The 20,004-nt window shown below is 41.9% G+C and overlaps 1 protein-coding gene across 1 annotated transcript in view; it reads left to right on the top strand.

Moving 5' to 3' along the window:
• The window catches only part of ANO4 (anoctamin 4), a 166,306-nt gene that overhangs the window by 43,157 nt on the left and 103,145 nt on the right, over positions 1 to 20,004 (top strand). The window lies entirely within an intron of this gene.

Genomic DNA, 20,004 nt, shown 5'->3' with positions numbered 1-20,004 from the left:
CCTGGGAGGTGGATTATGTAACTCTTCCCTAAATATGGTGCAAAGATGATGGCGCTTTTCCTGGTCAATAAGAAGCACATACTGGCAATTAAAATGTTTTGTTTCTGATTATGCTCCTCAAGACTGAGGAGAGAGATCTTTGAAATCAACATGCAGGTTTTTCCTTGTTTGGTGCAGGTTGCATACTTATCTTGGGACCCTTCAGATAAAAGGGACTTTTCCAGATCTGTTAGACTGGTCTCAACTCTTGAGGATTTAAAAAACAAACAGTGTTTTTCTAGAAGGTCTCCAGAAAGAGAGTTAGAAAAGTGGCAAGATGAGTGTGGTCTTAGGGACTCATTCTTAGGAAAGGAACCAGATTGCCCAGAAGACTCAGCTGGAAGTTGCACAGACAGAATGAAATATGCTGTTGTTTCCATTTTGTGTGGTTCTATCCCCATTGAACATGCCTTCGATGAATCTTGTTCTTTAAGTTCTTATTGAGGCAACTGTCTAGTCTCTTTTCTTAACATTAATGGTGCATTAATTTATTTTACCCTAACATTCATTCCTTCACTCTTTTATTCTTCTAAATTTCAGGATTTTCATATAAATAAATAAGAGCTCTGAATTGCCACATGATCCTACATAATATCAGTCCTTTTTCCAATCCATTCTGACCCTTTCAAAACTTTGATTCCCATCAGTTAGCTTAATTCAATTAATGAAAGATCTATATTTTCAGTTTTATGACTATTTTCTCCATTCCTGGGCTTTCTTCTATGTAGGTCTTTACAATGTCATTTCATGACTTATTCAAACTCAAAAAGCCTGCTATGTTTTAAAATAATGCACATTACTAAAGAGATGACAAATCTCTTGCATGTCTCCTGAAGTATCTAGACTACAGTATCCATCATTTTAATGCCAAGCAGGCGGCTGAGAAGGATTATTCACCCTGTTTTATATACGGTAGTTGTGCTGATCATGGTGTGATGCTGGATGGCTTTCATGATTATGGTTGTATATAGAATAATTTTGTTTGGTTATAAGTCTTAAAATTTTTAATAGCTTGGTATTTATTTTAGTGTACACTAGAAAAAAACACAGTAATTGGGAAAAGGGGTGATGTCACCATATGGCAAAACTTCATAAAAACATTCTATGCATCTCGTCCTCCCCTTCACTCCAAAGGTTCTTTTTTTTTTTTTTTTTGCAGTCCAAAAATGCAATTTATTTTAGTAGTTTTTCTTAACACAAAGCCTAAAGATTCTAAAATGGATTTTCAAAAGTTTCTTCCTATATTTTCATTTATTTTATTTTATTGTTTAAAGTATTACAAATAGTAGTACATATGTCTCCTTTTCTTTTCCCCATTGACCTTCCCCTGGCCTCCCCCACCTTCCCCCAGCCCCCCAGTGTCTTGCATCCATTGGTTATGCTTATATGCATGCATACAAGTCCTTAGGTTGATCTCTAACCTCCCCCACCAACCCTCCCCAGCCTTCCCGCAGCAGTTTGACAGTCTGTTCGATGCTTCTCTACCTCTGTATCTATTTTTGTTCTTCAGTTTATAATGTTCTTTATATCCATAAATGAGTGAGATCATGTGGTATTTTTCTTTCGCTGACTGGCTTATTCCAAAGGTTCTTTACTGAGTGGCAGCTTCCCTCTTCTCCTTTACCCCACAGTCTTCTATCCACTACTGACAGCTAGGAACCTTCTTCCTAAGTAGCCTTTTCCACTGCCCGGTTCCTGTCTTTTCCTGCCACCCACACCCTTTGCCTAAGTGGCACAATTGGCTATAACCCCGCCTCTGGGCTCTGCTGTGCATCCTCAATGCCTTAGCCAGCTCAGCAAGAAGAGGAGCTTTGCCCTCTAGCCAGTTTGGCTCAGTTGTTAGAGTGTGGGCCCACGGACCAAAGGGTCCCAGGTTTGATTCTGGTCAAGGGCACATACCTCAGTTGCTGGCTAGATCCCTGTTTCTGGTCGGGGTGTGTGTGGGAGGTAACCAATTGATGTGCTTCTCTCACATCGATGTTTCTCTCTCTGTGTCTCTCCCCCTCCCTTCCACTCTCTCTAAAAATCAGTGAAAAAAATACCCTCAGGTGAGGATTAACAAACAAACAAAAAGATGAGGAGCCTTTGCAGGTTAAGAAGCAGCAGGAAGTTATAGAAAAATTAATTTTCCCCTGCCACAAATAATTACAACAATGCCCCTTGGTCGAACAGTAAATCAGTACCTACATGGCATCATTAGACTTAGAAACCATCAGAAGCACTCTTATGTAAGTCAAGTGTTGTATAAACAGCTGAGCGGGAGAGACCATCTTAATGACTATTTCAGCTTCCGGAAGTTACTTCAACCTTTCATACCTAAAACAAAGAACTTGATTCAAGTGGAAAAGAAAAAAAACACGCAGGAATCCCTATACTAGTACATCTGAAATGATTGACACTAAGTACATTTTGTGAATTACCAGTGTCTTCTTCATGAGCTGTGTATCATGATGTCCAAAAACAATGGAAAACATGTTATACAGGTGGGCAAAATCAGGCTCTGTAGCTGAACAGGGTGACAGTGAGATAATCCTTATCTCTCTTAACATTGAGTGTCAAGAAGCACAGCCAGGAGAATCTTTATTTCATGCTAAAAGGAAGGACATAGTAACCTTTCATCTTCCTTAAAACCTTTGCCCCAGTCTGGGTGGTCAGTGGGTACGTGCTTGCTTTGGCACCCCGGGTCTTTGATTGTCTGTAACTCGTATTAGCCAGGAGAAAGCAGAAGAATAGCAACATTCTCAAAGTATTATTTCCAAGTGACTTACGTCTTAGTGATACCTTATTTAAAGAGATTTCCCTTCCTAAAGGTAGCACATATATGTTAATTCACATTTTCTGTTTTAGATATGTTCCATTTTTAATTTTTAAAATCATTATCATGAATACAAATGTATCTTTTCCTTTGTATAAGTAGTCAAATAATGGATGACTTTTGAATTATTTAGAATGTGTGCACAGCAGTTATATTAACAGAGCAGACTTTTCCTCTTTACAATCACGCAGAACGTGGGAGAAAACCCATATTATTACAGTCATTACAAAATAACTATAATTAGATAAATCATCCCATCTTGATGGTAGTTAATTCATTCGACAAATATTTATTGCACGCTCATTCCATGCCAGGCACTGTTTTAAGCCCCAAAGAACTCAGCCGTGAATAAAACTGATAAAAACCCCTGCCCTGTTGGGACTTAATGTACAAAATAAGTAAGTAAATATATTTAAAATGTCAATAATTGTTGAGAGGGGTGTTCAGTTTTTATAAAAGTTGGCAAAGGTGAGCCTCTCTTCCAGGGAAAGAGACCAGCAAGTGCAAAGGCCCTGAGCATGAGCATGCCTGGGGTGTTCATGGAACAGTGAGGGGCCAGTGACAGGAGTTGACTGAGCAAGGTGGAAATTGTAAGAAATTATGCCATACAGATAATGGAAGCCTTACTGGTCACTGGGGAAACTTGAGCTTTTCTGAGTGATATGGAAAATCCTTGAACAGTTTCAAGCAGAGGCATGACATGATCTGGTTTCTTAGTTTATTAGGGTTACTCTGGTTGCCTGGTGATATTAGACGGGGGAAGAGTAGAGGGGGCATGGGCAGAAGCAGAAATATCAGTTAGGATATTTTTGGTAAGAATCCAGGAAAGAAATTATGGTAACTTGGTGAAGTGCGCAGCAGAGGAGATGTTAAGAAGAGTAGAAGGTACAGCTTGATTATCCGGAACCATCCAGGCCAGATCAGTGCTTGCTATGCACCTGTCACACAGCTCATATTGCTTGCAGATTTGCTGAGCTGAAGGAGAAGATGGATCATCATTCTGGGAAAAAGCTGGAAGATAGCCCTAGGCTTTTGCAATCTGGTGATCCTGCCAGATTTGTCAGTTTGGTTCCTGGCAAGCCCATGTGTGTTGGGAGCCTCCCTGACTATCCGCCTCTGGGCCATTTTTTTCTGTTCATAACATGAGACAGACAGTTGCTGTGGGTGTCATCCAAGCAGTGGACAAGAAGGCAGCTGGAGCTGACAGTTACCCAGTCTGCTCAGAAAGCTCAGAAGGCTAAATGAATGTTATCCCCCATCCCTGCCACCTGTCTTAATCAGTAATGGAAGAACAGCCTCAGAATTATTTGTCTCAGTTGGCTATTTAAATTTAATAGTAAAAGACTGGTTAATGATTACAGTGCAGTAAAACCTTCAGAAGGAAAGGAGAATGTTTTTTTTAAAAATATATTTTATTGATTTATTACAGTGAGGAAGAGAGAGGGATAGAGAGTTAGAAACATCGACCAGCTGCCTCTTGCACACCCCCCACTGGGGATGTGCCCGAAACCAAGGTACATGCCCTTGACCGGAATCGAACCCGGGACCCTTCAGTCCGCAGGCCGACGCTCTATCCACTGAGCCAAACCGGTTTTGGCAGGAAAGGAGAATGTTTTGTGGACCATTTGGGTTTTCGTGTGTGTGTGTGTGTGTGTGTGTGTGTGTGTGTGTGTGTCAGTTTTTAAAATCAGTACTTTATAACGGAAACACACTTGGCCAAAAATCTGTCATAGAATTTTGAGACCCATTGAAACAAAGTTTAATGAGAAAAAGAAAAGAAAAAAAGGAAAGTAGAACTTCTGGGAATTGCAGACAGATCGAACGAGTTATGCCAGAGTGAAGAGGCATAGGCTATCCATGTGTCATATGCTATTCATTTAAAGAGTTAAATGAAAGAAGTTGCCATTCACAGGGATGCACAGAGGAGGGGTCCTCTTGTGGACATGTTAAGTTTGAGGTGTCCCAGTGGTGGAGATGCTGAGTAGGATAGAAGAGTCTGGAAGACAGGGAGAGATCTGGCCTGGAAATACACATTTGGATGAGATCACCCAAGGAACAGCTACAAATGGAGCAAGAGATCCAAATAGTGAGCTGTGGGACACAGCAGTGTTATGAATTTGGAGGACAGAGGAGCCAGCGGAGAGGAGCTGGAAGGAAACCTAAGGCTCTGGTGCCTGGAGGAAAGTGTTTCAGGAGGGAGGGCGAGATTGATTGTGTCAGACGCTGCTGATGGCGTAAGATCAAGACTGGAAAGTTAGCCACTGAATTTAGCAACGTGGAGGGTTTTGGGGAGCTGGGCAAGAGAAATTTGGGAGCAGAGGTGGAAGTAAAAGAATGGTTAAAGTATGTTCAAGAAAGAATGCAAGGAGAAAATTTGGAGACAGAAGATATAGATATTTCTTCCAAGGAGGTTCACTATAAAGGAAAAGAGAAATGGGTAAAAACTGGAGTATGAAGTTGGGTCAAGAAAGAGTTCTTTCTATATAAGATGAGAGAAATAACTGCAGGCTTTCATGCTGTAGAAATCATTTATTTGAGAAGAAAAAAAATGATGTACTAGTAGAAGAGCGAAAAAATAATTTTGGAGCAATGTCCTTGACTCAATAAGAAGAGAAGGACAAGTTCCTCCCATGGCATGGACCCACCGGCCTGCATCTGTGCCCACAAATGCAGCCTTCCCTCCTCTGCGGAGGATGTGTGGCCATGCTTCTGGCTCAGGCCAGCCCTTTCTTTGGGCAGGAGACCCCATCCTCTTAGTCCTACACAAGGACATGGGCCCAACAAGAGATAGAGTAAGCTTTAAAAACAGAAAATGCAGAAAATAACGTAACCCGTCAAAACAGTTTGTTTTCACTCATCTCTCAGAAGGATTGAAAAAGTCTAGCTGTGGTAAATACATACACAGCACTCAAGGTTGGGTATCTTGGACATTTTTCTTTGAGATGATGACAAGATAGTATTATTAAAATATTCACTGACATTTATTAATCACTTACTATTATTGTCCCCATTTTATAGATGAGACCATTGCCCCAGGCAACGAGACCAGAAATAAAGCCAGGATTAAAACCTGAGCATACTTACGCCTTACCCTTGTGTCACATTGATTTCTGGTTTCTAAAGATGAATTTCAGGATTGACAAGGTTAGCAGGCAGGCTGAGAAGACAGGGGGAGTTCGGAAAAGGAGAAGGAAAAGGAACCAGGAAAATTGGGGTATGTAATGAAGTCAGGTGCTTTCTAGACTGTAGTTCTTTGCACTTTGATTGCTGGTAGCTATGGATTTGATTCTTGGTACAATCCCATATAAGCTGAGAGGGCTTGAGCAGTTTATTAAGCTTTTCTGGATCTCTGTTTCCACATTTTTAATAATGAGGATAATGTTACTTACTATGAACTATGTGAGGATTAAATGAGCCCACATAGGTAAATACATTGTAGGGTGTAAATCTTTGTTTCTTATTTTATTTTACCGTTTCATTTTACCTCTGTGTTACCTTCTCTTTATGGCAAGTAACATTAATTTTTCAATTGTGACTGTGCTATAAAAGTTCTTTGTAAAATAATTATTTTAAACAGTGCGTCAGTTTAAGGAAATAGAGGGAATTTAAATATTTTAGATGATGTACAAATTTGGCAAAATCAAGGGGCACAGCATGATTACAGTCTTACTTGGCTCGTGGTTGTGGTGAACAGACCCTAAAGTCTGCCATCTGGTTTTCACACCTTTGTGTAATCCCCTCCCCTGGAGTGCAGCCGGGATCTGTGACTTGCTTTGAACCAATAGAATATGGCAAATATAGTGGGAAGTCACTTCTGGGATTATGTAATGTATAATGATCCTGTTTCAGCCTCCTGGCGCTGGGTAGACTCTCCTTTGCTGGCTTTCAAGCAGTAAGCTACCATGTTGTGAAACAGTCTATGAAGGGAGTCATATGCAAAGATATAGGTGGAGTGGACTCCAGTGCCTGAGAGTTGCCCCCAGCTGACAGCCAGCAAGAAAACAGGGAAGTGAGTTCTGCCAACAGCCGAGGGATCTTGGAAGCTGGTCTTTCCACGGTCGAGCCCTCTGATGATACTGCAGGTCTGACCAAGACCATGTGGCAGCCTGGTGACACCCTGAGCAGAGACCCAGCTGAGCTGTGCCTGGATTCCTGACTGTTAGAAACTGTGAGATCATTCACGTGTTGTTTGAAGCCTTTAAGTTTTTGGTAACCTGTTATGCAGCAATAAGTAACTGAGATGGTGTTTAAGAATCTGGAATCAGACATTCTGTGTGCTCATTTGTTTCCACCATTAAAAGCTGTGTGCTCTTGGGAAAGCTAGCTCATCTGCAAAATGACGCTAATAATGAGATCTGTTTCATGGGTTATTATGATCATTAAATGAGATCATTCATATTAAGTGCTTATCTCTGTACCTGCCATATTACAAGCATTTACTACATCTTTATTATTATCATCATTGCAGTCATCCTAACAGCTGAGTACAGTGCATTAGCACTTTTACTTTTAAAATGGTTTTACAAGGAAAACTTTTTAGAAAAATGTTTTTACATTTTTAAAAATCCCTTAAAATGTAACTGTGTTAGGAATAGCAACATCAACTGACCATCTATTGAGTACAGTGCATTAGCACTTTTACTTTTAAAATGGTTTTTCAAGGAAAACTTTTTAGAAAAATGTTTTTACAATTTAAAAAAAAATCCCTTAAAATGTAACTATTAGGAATAGCAACATCAACTGACCATCTGTTTGCTAATGACTATTCATGAATGAGATTAATGCTTATCTTTAATGCTCTTGGAAAAACTCAGAATACATTAGGTCACAAGTTTAGCATGGTCAAGGTTCAGACACTTATCTTCTTTCAGAGGATTTGGTTTAGATTCATCAGGAATGAAATTATGGATCAACCCAGAGCTAAAAGACTCTTTAATTGCGCATCCTGGTCTTGCTTTACCCTTTTCAGGGGAAAACTTCACAAAGTCGTCCCCATTGAAAGTGCTTGTCTAACCCAGATTGGTCTCTGCCATCACCTCCTGCCAGACTACCTTTTCTGTATTCATCCCTGTTTATGTTCTGCAACCACATCCAGCTTATTGCTGGAGATGCTCTCTCAGGACCCAGAGCCTCTGTCCACTAGATCCCAGGAGTGCTTCCTCAAGTTATGACAGTCAGAAGTGTCTCCAAGCATTGTCGTTTGTCCCCGGGAAGGAGTGGGGGGTAAAATCCATCCCTGGTTGAGAACCACTGAGTTAGACCCTTTGACCCAGCCTTGTGTAGTTTGTTGCAGTGTCCAGGAGGCAGCTGGAGGAATGATAAGCAGCTATTCCATGCTTCCATTCGTGTGGACCAGCTAATGGAAGCAGTCTTAACACCAGACTCTCTATATCAGAAGAGAGATTTATGTATTTGAGGGGAAGGATAGGGTAAGTTAAGATTACCTTTTAACCAGATAACTGGGATTCAGATCCACTTACTATCTCATCACTTTCTAAGTAAATAACTCGGTAAGGCTTTAACCTCTCTGTGCCTCAGTTTCTTCATTTATTAAATAGCAGATAATCCTAACTAATGGGGGCTGTTATGAGGATAAACTGAGTTAATACATTACCATGTGCTTAGAAGAGTCTGATGCATAATAAGTGCTCAATAAATGCTTGTTGATGGTATTGATAAAGAAGGGAGTGGTTTCAACCACGGGTCATCCTCTTTCCTGATCTCAGGCATCCAACCTCATCACCTCTTGGACTCAGGGTCCCTGGCCTGTGTCTAGAGAAAGTTGAAGTGGTCTGGTGGCTAGGACTGAGTCCTTTTTGGTCTCACCTACCACTGTCCTATATCCGTCCATCAGAATCACAGCTTTATTCGCATTGGTCCATCTTCTTAAGGCAGCTTCATCCAATTGGGGGAAGGCAGTGGCACTCTCTTCTTCTCTCTGTCTTATTCTTTCTGTCTCTCTCTCATCATTTAAAAAAATTATTGATTGATTTGAGAGAGAGAAACATCAATTTGTTGTTCCACTTATTTATGCATTCATTGGTTGATTCTTATATGTGTGCTGACCAGGGATCGAACCCAAAACCTTGGTGTATCACGCTGACACTCTAACCAACTGAGCTACCCAGCCAGAGCCTCCATCTCTTTTCTGTCTTTCTGTCTTCCTCTCGCAGCCCTCTTACTTTCACTCTAATTTTTGAGACCATTTAAAGATCTGAGAGCCTAATTATGATTGCCTCAACTGCTTTTGCTTGTTTAGGAAGACAAAGTTTAATCAAAACATTTACTATGTTGCTAGGTCAAGATGACCAGTACGAAGCTACCTTGAGCTGATTTACTCAAAGGATTATTCTAAACCAATTCATATTTCATGTGACTCATGCATAGTCCTTCACTCAAGACAGCACAACATTAAAGGGAGAATATAACCATTAGACAAGCAACAGAAGAGCTGAGTGATTTTGTGAAGTATTGTTGCCATCCCACAAGCTGAAACATGATTCATCTGAAAGGTCTTCTTAGTGATCTAGAGTGAACTTGTCTGATATAAAACACATTTTGCACTGTCATCATGTATTATTTCCAAGTGCTGGCATCGCATTGTTGCAGCTGTTAAAGGAACTGAAGTCCTTTCTTTATGGTGTTTTGTTCCTGTTGTTTTTTTATTACATGTTATGTTAAATTGCTAAAAGTTGCTCAAAGTACATACTTGGGAGGCAAATGGGAGTTGATAAAAAAGGGAGTAATTTCAACAACTGGTCATCCTCTTTCCTGATCTCAGGCATTCAACCTCATCACCTCTTAGACTAAGGGTCCCTGGCTTGTATCTAGAGAAAGTTGAAGTGGTCTGATGGGTATGACGCTAATTATCCTCCTATATAATAAAAGCCTAATATGCAAATTGTCCCCTCGACTGGGAGTTTGACCAGGGGTCAGGGCCAGCCAGCCAACTGCCCACAGCTCCTCCCCCCACCTGGCCCCGCCCCAGCAGGCAGAGGCAACTGGCAGCAGGCAGCTGGGGGAAGGGAGGCCCCGGCCCGGCAGCCAGCAGCTGCAAGGGACCCTACCCATGCACGAATTTTATGCACTAGGCCTCTGGTGTATTAATAAGGTGGAGAGATTTCAAAGCTTTGAAGCAGTCCCGACATGTGTAAGCCCATGGTCTCTTGCTAGTGATCCCTACACATGGAAAATTTGACAAAAGATGAATGGTAAGCTGAATTTCATTAACCAAGCCTGGTACTTCAGCTACAAAAGTGATGATGCAGCACTGTCTCCTGAGGCAGGGACCAAGGCTTAACTCACTTCTGATTGTGCTTTAGGCATATTTTAAGAGCAGTCGATGATACCTGATGATTCCATTTCTAAATGGTGTCATTTTTCATCTATTCGTCAAATATCTGAGTGTCTACTGCTATTGAAGGAAGAGAGGCATTAAATAAACAAATAGATATGTCAGGTGTGATATGTCAGGCATTAAATAAACAAGTAAATATGTCAGGTGTGATGAGTGCTGTGGAGAAAAGATGCTGGGATACTGGGAGGGAGCCACTATTTTATTATAGAAGTTCAGGAAAGTTCCTAAAACAGGGGTGGGGAATATCCAGCCCACAGGCTATATAAGGCCCATGAAATCATTTGGTCTGGCCCTGCCAAGGCATTAGGGGTGAGTTATTAAATGTTTGACCAAATATAGCAGGCTAAGTTTGTAGGTGATAATTCTGTATGGCGCTCGGATGATGTTGCTCACCACCCCTGCCCTAAAATAAGGATTGAACTGAGCACAGACTTTGGAATTTGCATTCCTAATTACATTTGTTTTCACAATCCTGGGTGGGCTGGGACTGGGACAAGGGTGGGAAGAATAAATGGAACAGTCTCTGAAGGGGAGAGGTGGTGCATTGTAGGAGGAGGGAAACTGGCTGGATTTGGGTCGGGGAGGGGATGGGGAAAATTACGGTCTTTACATCTAAATGACCTCTTCCAGTGCACAGAGCAGGGACAAATCAAGTGCATGAACAGTATTGGGACCTTTGGGGAAACCTGATGTGGTTGTAAACCCCCTCCCTGACTTGTCCTTTGCAGTTTATCAGTTTAGTTTCCATTGTTTTGGGGGGCTACCTCTTTTGAGATCTTCCTACTTTTGTCTACTCAGAGACCAAAGTTTCTTCTAAAAGCCTTCCCCAGGGCTTGTGACTGCTTGGCCCCTCTGTCATTTAGGGTTCTGCAGGAAAGCAAGCTACTCTGTGTCTTCCAAAAATGAAGTGTTTAATACAGAGGTTTGCACCACTGCTGAAAAGGCTGGGAGTGGTGGGTCCCAGAAGTTGGCCTGGAAGCCACTAGGGATCTCAAGAATGTCTGAGAGTGGCATAGATACATGATTCTCCAAAAACTGACCTGAAGCTGTCTGCAGCTTACACAAATAACTATCTCTAAAAGCCTACCTTGGGGGAGAATAGCCTCTTCTTTTCCACCTTCCAAATTTCACTTGAGTACCCTTTATCTTCCCAGGGGATTCTGGGAAATGTAGTCCCAGCTCTTCTTGGCAATAAGGGTGGAGATTTTAGAAGGAGGGAGCAGAGATGCCAAGCTGACAACAAACAGTATAGGGCAGTCACCAGCACTCCTCCTAACAGATTTGTCTGGCCACCTGTCCCTTCACTTAAGCTATGCCAGCCCCCTCTCTGTCCTACCCAAATGGTTTTACAGGTTCAGTCATGAATCTTACATGGCACCTCAAGGTGAGGATAGATTAGCTTTTTCTGGCGTTTCACTTGGGCATGGCTGGACAAATTAGCCACAGTCACAGTAGCTCCCCCACACCCACAGCTTTGTTCTGATGCTAATACTAGACAATTCTTTCTGTTCAAGGAAGACCTGAATTCATTGAGACCAAATCATTTGAGTGTCAGACGGTAGCAGTCACAAGTTCACATAATGAGACATCCATGTGTTTGCGACGAGGAGAAAAAAGGACAGAGCAAAGGGAAGACAAGCTGAAAACTCTTTCCCTACGAGGAAAATGAAAGAGGAAGGTTCCTTCCCTCACTTCAGGCTCCTCTGATGTTAATGCATCAGTGTATAGAGTGTCTATTATATTCCAGGCATCAAAAATGAAAGAGCATTCCAGTTATCTATTGTTGCATGGCAACTCCAAAACGTGAGACTTTAAACAGCAATCATTTATTTTACTCTCAGATCTGCAATTGGGCAGGATTGGCAGTAACAGCTGTTCTGTGTTCCATGAGGGATCAGCTAGAGCAGCACCTCTAGGGGCCTGGCGGACCCCCTTCTGAGAGGGCTGCTTCACATAGCTGGAAAGTTGGCGCTGGCTGTCAGCCATGGACCCTGGTTTCCTCTCCACATGGACTTCTCCAGGGGCTTCGCTGAGGCTCAGATGCCTCAGGCTTCCATGTGTCACGGTGGCTGGGTTCCAACAGAACAAGACAGCCCTTCATTTTTATGACCTAGACTCAGAAGTGTTTCTCGCGCTGTACCCCATTGGCAGAGGCGGGATCAAAGGGAAGGGACATGGATGCCACCTCTGGCTGGAGAGTGGCAAGGTTCTGGAAGACACAGGATGAAAGCTCTTGGTAGGGCCATCCTTGGACAATGCAACTTGCTGCAATACTCTGTGTCTTTGAAGAGCTCGTTGATTAGCAGTGAAGGCAGACTGAGACTGGTGATTGGAATACATCCTGAAGAGTTCCTATAAAAGCACTAAGGCAACTTCAGATTCTCCCCAGAGGTTTCTGGAAGGTTAAAGGGAGTTGTCTGAGTCTTGAAAGATGAGTAGGTATTTACCAACCAGGAAAGTAGAAAGGCCTGGCATTCCAGGTGGGAAATTATGAGCAAAGGTGCAGTAACTTCTGATGGAGGCATCACGGTTCCTCCGTGCATCTCTGCTTCTCCAGTTGGAGTGGGAATCCCACGAGGACCACACAGGTTTCCCTACAGAGCCTAGCATAGTGCCTGGCTTGTCATTTCATCTTGACTTTCACATTGTTGATGCTCATTCAGCAATTCCCATGAATATAATTTATATCATACATGATTGTTCCAGGCCTTAATGATTGTACTGATGCTAGTCAGCTATGCATCTTTCAGTCATTTTTGTCAATGTGATCTAACCTAATGTCATTTCGCTTCTTTGCAACCAAATCCATCCCATAGTACATCTGTTTAAATAAAGTCATCACATTGCTGGATTTCTTTCAGGCCAAGGGTTTTCCCAAACCAGCTATACCAGCTATTACCTGCAAACTTAACCAAGATCATGATGGTCTCCCAAGAAGATGGTGTTTATTGCTCACTAGAGTTTTTGTTTTTCACCTCCATTCTCCATTATGACTTTTTCTATATATGATGATATGAAAAAGAGCTTTATAGAAGGCTGGGAGGAGAGCTGGCAGAAGAATGAAACTGCACTGCACACTATTTCCTTGACCTTAGCTGTCCAGTGGGTGGGAAAAAATGGCATGCAGTGGTACCTTACGTCCATTAGTGTTTCAGAAATGCATTAGGTCTCCTCTTGGGGCCTCTCCTCCTCCTCCACAGTCTGTAGGTTCTTTGGTTTAGTCAGGGTATTATTTTGGATTGCACAGCAGTAAATCACTTTGGCATTTATTTGAGGCTGCCTTGATTCAGTTTTTCACTCTAATAAGTCCCCATGGGTCTCCTGAAATCTAGTCCTTCATTTGGTGACTCACGGATAAATGATGCTAGAGACGTCCAATGTTGCTTCTGATTGCTGGAAGGGATCACCCACCCAGCCATTCTCTGCACAAACTCCAGTGGAATGAAAAACTACTAGTCTTGATATTCTTTGTCACACAATGGTCTATTTGGTTGGCAAAACAAAGATAAGCAATCAGCAAGCAAGTACTGAATTGTAGTTGAGGTTTTCCTTTTTTCTTTTTCTTATACTATGTATACTTAGCAAAGCTATACTTTAATCTCCCTTTAAAATGAAATCTCTTGCAGGGGGCCATGGTGGGCTAGAAAGGATCAATGTGGGGAAAGGGGAACATATGTAAATGCTTTCAGCAATAAAGCTTTTAAAAATGAAATCTCTTTAGGGAAGAAGAGTTCTAAATAAACCCTTAAACACTTGGAGCTAATACTTGGAACTGAAACTTGCTTTGAATCAGTGTACATATTCCAAAATGTCACAGGAAAGGATATTGAATATGATAATGAGCCTGCTGATTAATTGTCCCGGCCACTTTTTTAGCCATCATTTTCTTTCCCTCAGTACTTGGCTTTAATTTCATAGTCCATCATTATGACCGTTCATTTGCACACACCTGAATTCTATCATTCCTTTATTTCTTTGGCTTTTTTGTGTGTCAAAGCCTTGACCTTGATTAAACCCCACCTTCTTTTTGCCTGCACCTGAATGGCTGAAGGTTACTAGAAAAACATGCAGCGTGGTTCACTTTAAATCATGACCACTGTCTCAGATGAGTACCAAAGAAGGCCCAGCGAGCCTAGTAGGTTCATTGTCCACTCTCACCATATCAATGAACTACTTTCCTTCCTCCCACCTTCCCTCCTTTCCTTTCTTTGCCTCCCTCTTTAATTCATTCGTTCGTTTAAAAAATTTCAATAATTTGATAAATATATAGTGCCTGGCATAATTATAGATACTTGGGATATATTGGTGAACCAAATAAAGAGCCCTTATCTGGTGGCACTCACATTCTAATGGGGGGGGAGCAATGAACAATAAACATGATAAATAAGTAAATAGCATAATATGTAAGAAGCTGATAAGTGATATGACAAAGGAGAAAGCATAACAGTGTATAAGAGTACTAGGGGTAAAGGGGTAGTAGTTTTAAATAGGGTGTTGGGTAAGGGGTTCACTGAAGGTGACATCTGACCCAAGAGTGAATAGGCCATGGAGTTGGCCAACTGTTATGTTATACTTTCTTCTCATCCCTCAACTCTCTCCCCTCCATCTGCACCACCCTGTCCCCATGCATGCACAAGCTTTACTGATAACCTTGTTTGTACTCTGGTTAAAAATGGAAACAATCAGACAGGACCTTCTGTGACTGTCCCCACACTCTCTGCCTTCCCTCTGAGACTATGAATGCAGTGTCTGCCGCCATCGCAGGAGCCCTCCTATTATGTGCTGAATCCCCTCCCATTTCACCTTCTCAAGGACATTGCTCCTCTCTCTTCTGCATCATCAAATTTTCCTCTCTACTCAACCATTGCAAACATGCTTGTGTAACTCATATCTTAAAAAGAAAGATCTCTTGACCCCATATTCTCCTCCAACCACTGCCTCATGTCTTTTCTCCACTTCATAGAAACACCTTGAAAGATTTGTCCAGCATTACTGTCTTCATTTCCTTGCCTGCCACATACTTTTCAAAATATTCAGTCCAGGCTTTCTCCCTCACCCTTCCATAGAAACTGCTTTTACAAAGGTCAGCTATGAACAAATCCAGCGGTCATGCCATCCCGATTATCTTATTGGCCTTGTCAGCAGCATTCATCCACAGAGTGGCTTGTTCCTTCCCTGAAAAACATTCTGTTCTGGGATCAGAAGGCAGGGCTGCTCTTCTGGATTTCCCCCTTCTTCACCTTTCTCAGTCTCCTTTGTTTGCCCTCCTCTTCTACTTGATCTCCGAATGTGAGAGCATCCAAAGACTTGGCAAAGAGAACTTTATAAGCTATATTGCTACATGCACTATCCTGCATTCTCTAATTTTGATCAGCATTCCACCAAGAGATGAATAGAATAGGCTTGGGAGGGATGTCATAACCGTCATAACATTCAAGAGCATTAGAACGTATTCCCCAAATTCAATTACTCCTCCACTGACAGGAGACAGCCTGCTCATCTGTCCTTCCCCGGTCATGCTTATTTCATGGCTGTTAATCCCTGCAGTTCACGAAGGGCATAATGCTGTGTGGGTTATTTATTAGGTCATAACTGTGTATAGTTATGAGTGGGTGGATAATAGAAAGCATATTTGTGATGATAATATAAAGCATAACTGTGATGATATAATTGTCCCTAAGTTCAACTTGTCTAATATGCCACCTTGAAAGAATAAGGACATGTTAAGATGATCCATAACAATGAGAGAACTTTGGAGTTCTGTGGGTCAGAAGTGACATTGCTAACTTCTAAGGAGAGACTTGTCACTCTATGGAGGGGGCATCCAGAAAGGGAGCATTTTCTCTCTTGTGCTCCCAAAAGAAATGAGACCAACTTCGGTTCGTATTCATCACATTATCTGTAGTTAGTATAACAGTTGCTCTGTTGAAATGTAAGTTCCCTGAGATTGAGGACCATGTTCTTAGTCTTCTCTATATTTCCAGGAGCCAACATTGTGCCTAGGATGTTGTTGAGATATTCTTTAGGCACTTGTTGAATGACTTTCTGAGTGGTTATGTTGAAATGAGATTTTCTTTAGGTATTTGTTGAATGACTTTGTGAGTAGTTCTGTTGTGAGGAAGATAAGACATTTGCTTTACACAAAAAATCTGTGATCCTGAGTAGGTGATGGAGGAAGGGTACTCCAGTGTGCATTAGTTAGCACTGCTTATCAGATACAATTTCTCTTCCTGCTGACCTTGTAGATATGGGTCCATATGACTACTCTGTCCCGTGGGCTAGGTGCAGAAGTGGCATGTGTCCTGCTGAGACCCTCTGAGCGCTGCCTTCCCTCTGGCACAGTGACCCATCAGTGTGAATCGCTGAGTCACTACAGTGTGCTGACCTGCAGTGGACATGTAGCAAAATGAGAAATAACCTTTATCCTATCACCATCCAATAGAAATAATGTAATTTTATATTTTTTCTGGTGACCCCCTATAAGAAGTAAAAACAAACAAACAAACAAAAACCACCATGCAATTCATTTTATTTAATTCAATATTTACTTATTATCCATTAAACATGTAATCAATATAGAAATTAAGGAGGTATTTTACATTATTTCAGACATTCTCAGTCTTCAAAATCTAGTATATATTTTCTGCAGACAGCACATTTTAATTTGGACTCACTATATTTCAAGCACTTCATAGCCACATGTGGTTATTAGTCACCCTATTGACAGTACAGCTCTAGTTAAGTCACTGATATTTGGAGTTATTTGTTGCTGCAGCCTAACTTAGCCCATCCTGACTGATCCAACAAGCACTGATTTTCTTCAACTATCCTGATGCAGTAATTTTCCTAGGCTTGATGTAGGGATTACCAGGGTTGATGCAGAGTAACCAAGAGCATGTTGCATCATTGTTCACTCAACAAAATATTTGAAACTTTGTGCTTAGCAACTCTGCACCAATCCTCTCCTAATTGTGGCCTAGAGAATTGTTTACTTGAGCTTCTCATTTAAACTATATTGGAATCTTTGTAGTGGCAAGGAGATGGAATTTTTCTATCTAATAATAGTGTTTTAATAAGCTAATCATTGTGAGAAAGCTACTCATAGTTTAGATCTCAAAATGTTCATAAATTAATCTAGGGAACATTCTTAATGACTAAGTGCTTAGTAACATCCTGGGTGCTGGGATTACAGCTGTGGAGAAGCTCCTAGAGACATTAATGAAATACAGGGTAGGCAATACAGTAGGTTACAGTTGTGAGTACACTGAACAGTTTATTCTTGTATTATTATTTATTAATTATTATATTATAACATAATTAATTGAAATATGCCCTATATTTTATTTTTGCTGCATAAGAAATTACCTCAAACTTAGAGGTTTAAAAAATCATGTCTATGACCTCATAGTTTCTGTTGGTCAAGAGTCTGGGTTCAACTCAACTGGTCTTCCACTCAGGACCCCTGAAGACTGCCATCTGATGGCCACCAGGTGCCATCAGAAAGGCTGCATTCCTTTCTGGAGTTCAAGGTCTTTTCATGGTTATTGACAAATTTTAGTTCCTTGTGGTTGTTGGACTGAGGTCCCCGTTTTCTTGCTGGCTGCCAACCAGGGACTTCCCTCAGCTCCCTGAGGTCACTCATGAGTCCTTGCTTTCATAGTCCTTCTCCCAACACATTAGCTCACTTCTTCAAAGTCAATAGGAGAATCACTCTGACCTCGAGATTCTCTGTTAAGAACTCACCTGATTAGTTCAGTCCAATTCAGGTGAATCTCCCTTTGATGAGCTCAAAGTCAGTGGATTAGTGTCCTAGTCGCAGTAGTGATCTCCCCTCGTGTTCACAGGTGCTGCCCACACTCAAGAAGAGGTGAATATTCAGGATGTGCACAGTGAGCAGGGGGAGTCCTGGGGGTCCTCTTAGAATTCTGCTGCCATATAACTTGAGACCTGATGGAGTAGACTTTACCAGAGAGAATACAGCATATGAGAAAAGCCTGAGACTGTGAGGAATTTGGCAATTTGGAAAGAAAAAAGAAGGCCCTTGTGATTGGAACCTGGCAGAAGGAAAGTGGCTTAAGATAAGGGAGCGGCCACATTGTGCATTGGCCACTTTAGTGATTTTCAAGAGAGGCCATGGGAAGCCATTAGATCACATGCATTTTTCAAGATGTCTCCAATGTCAATGAGAATGTACAAGGCAAGAATGGAATTGGAGGGACCCAGCTACAGGGCTGTTGCAGTCATGGAGATAGAGGAGCGTGGCTTAAAGGAGGATGGTGGCAGTGGAGGTGAAGAGAAGTGGATGGATTTGAGAGCAACATGAGTGGTAGAATCAAGAAGACACGGTCATTAATTGAATGTGGGGTAAGGATTAAAGGAGTCAAAGGAGACTCCTAGACTTGAGCAACTGGATGGATGGTTGTGCCATTTCCCAAACCAGGGTCACTGGGGAGCAGTTTTGCAAGAAAAGTAAATTCCTTTTAGACACACTGAGTCTGACACCCCAGTGAGACAGCTGAGGCAAGATTTCATGTTGGCCATTGGCTGTGCCCATCTGGAACTTGAAAGAAAGGTCTGGGCCAGAGAAGTGAATCTGGGGGACAGCAAACAATAGCTGATGTCTGAAGTCATTGGGAAGTGATGAGATCACCCAGGGAGAACAGGACCTGTGTACATTCCTTGAGTAATCCCCATTTAAAGATCTGCTACATGGTAGTTGAGTAGAAAGTGGCTATTTCACACACGTATTTCCCGATGCTAACGCTAATGTCATCTTTATGAAATGAACATTGTGGCCATTTAGGAATACATAGTACCTCCCAAGCTTCTCTCCACAGGGGCACAATCAGTATATATGACTGTGTGTGTGTGTGTGTGTGTGTGTGTGTGTGTGTGTGTGTGTTTTGTGGAGAGAGAATTGCATCAAAATCAGCTGAAGAATTTTTTTGAACTATATTCACAAATTCTGGTGAGTCCCTAAGGAAATCAAGAATTTAAAAATGCAAAAGTAATTTTAGAGACATATGCCCTCATTTTTCAGAAAAAAACTGAAGTGCCAAAAAGTACAAGTCATTTACCCAGGGACACCCAGCTGGTTAGGTGGCAGCCCCTTGGAGAGGAGTTGAAATTCTTAGCGATTACATCCGGTCCTATGACCCTCCAGGAATGTACATTTCTCCATCAGTTTCAGAGGCTAGCTTCCAGATCCATCAGGAAATTCTAGCCTCATCTATGGGTTAGCAGAATATCCACCGAGCATTCAGTAACGATGGGAGAAAGAAGGAAGTTCTTACTTGTTGAACCACCCCCTGTACGACTATGTCAGCTTTAGAACAACCCTGCAAGGTGGGCATTGTTATCCTCACTTTAAAGATGAGGGAACTGAGGCTCACAAACTAAGTAACATGCCCAGAGACACACTGGTAGTGAGTGGCAGAGCCAGGCTTCAAGTTGATGTTTACCATTGGACATGCATTCATATTAGGATGCAGAGGGCACTGCATGCACTGTATGTACCCGGGACTCAAAGTGTAACTAAGCATTAAAAACAACAACACAAAATGACAGTGGAATTGAGTTCACGTTTGCCTCAGCTTTCCTGTTGTGGAGCAGCCGTTCTCAAGCCCAGCTGCCTTGGTGAGAATCCGGCTCCCTCCTTACTCATGGTGTGACCTTAGCCATGGTCCCCGACCTCTGTGCTTTAGTTCCTCTTCTGCAATAAATCAGAGCAATAATGATGCCTCATGGGCTGGCCTGAAGATTAGCTTATATAATGTGTACAAAAGCCCAACAC

This window comes from Cnephaeus nilssonii, assembly GCF_951640355.1.
Source record: "Cnephaeus nilssonii genome assembly, chromosome: 6".
Lineage (NCBI taxonomy): Eukaryota > Metazoa > Chordata > Mammalia > Chiroptera > Vespertilionidae > Cnephaeus > Cnephaeus nilssonii.
This window is presented reverse-complemented; position numbering and strand designations above follow the sequence as displayed.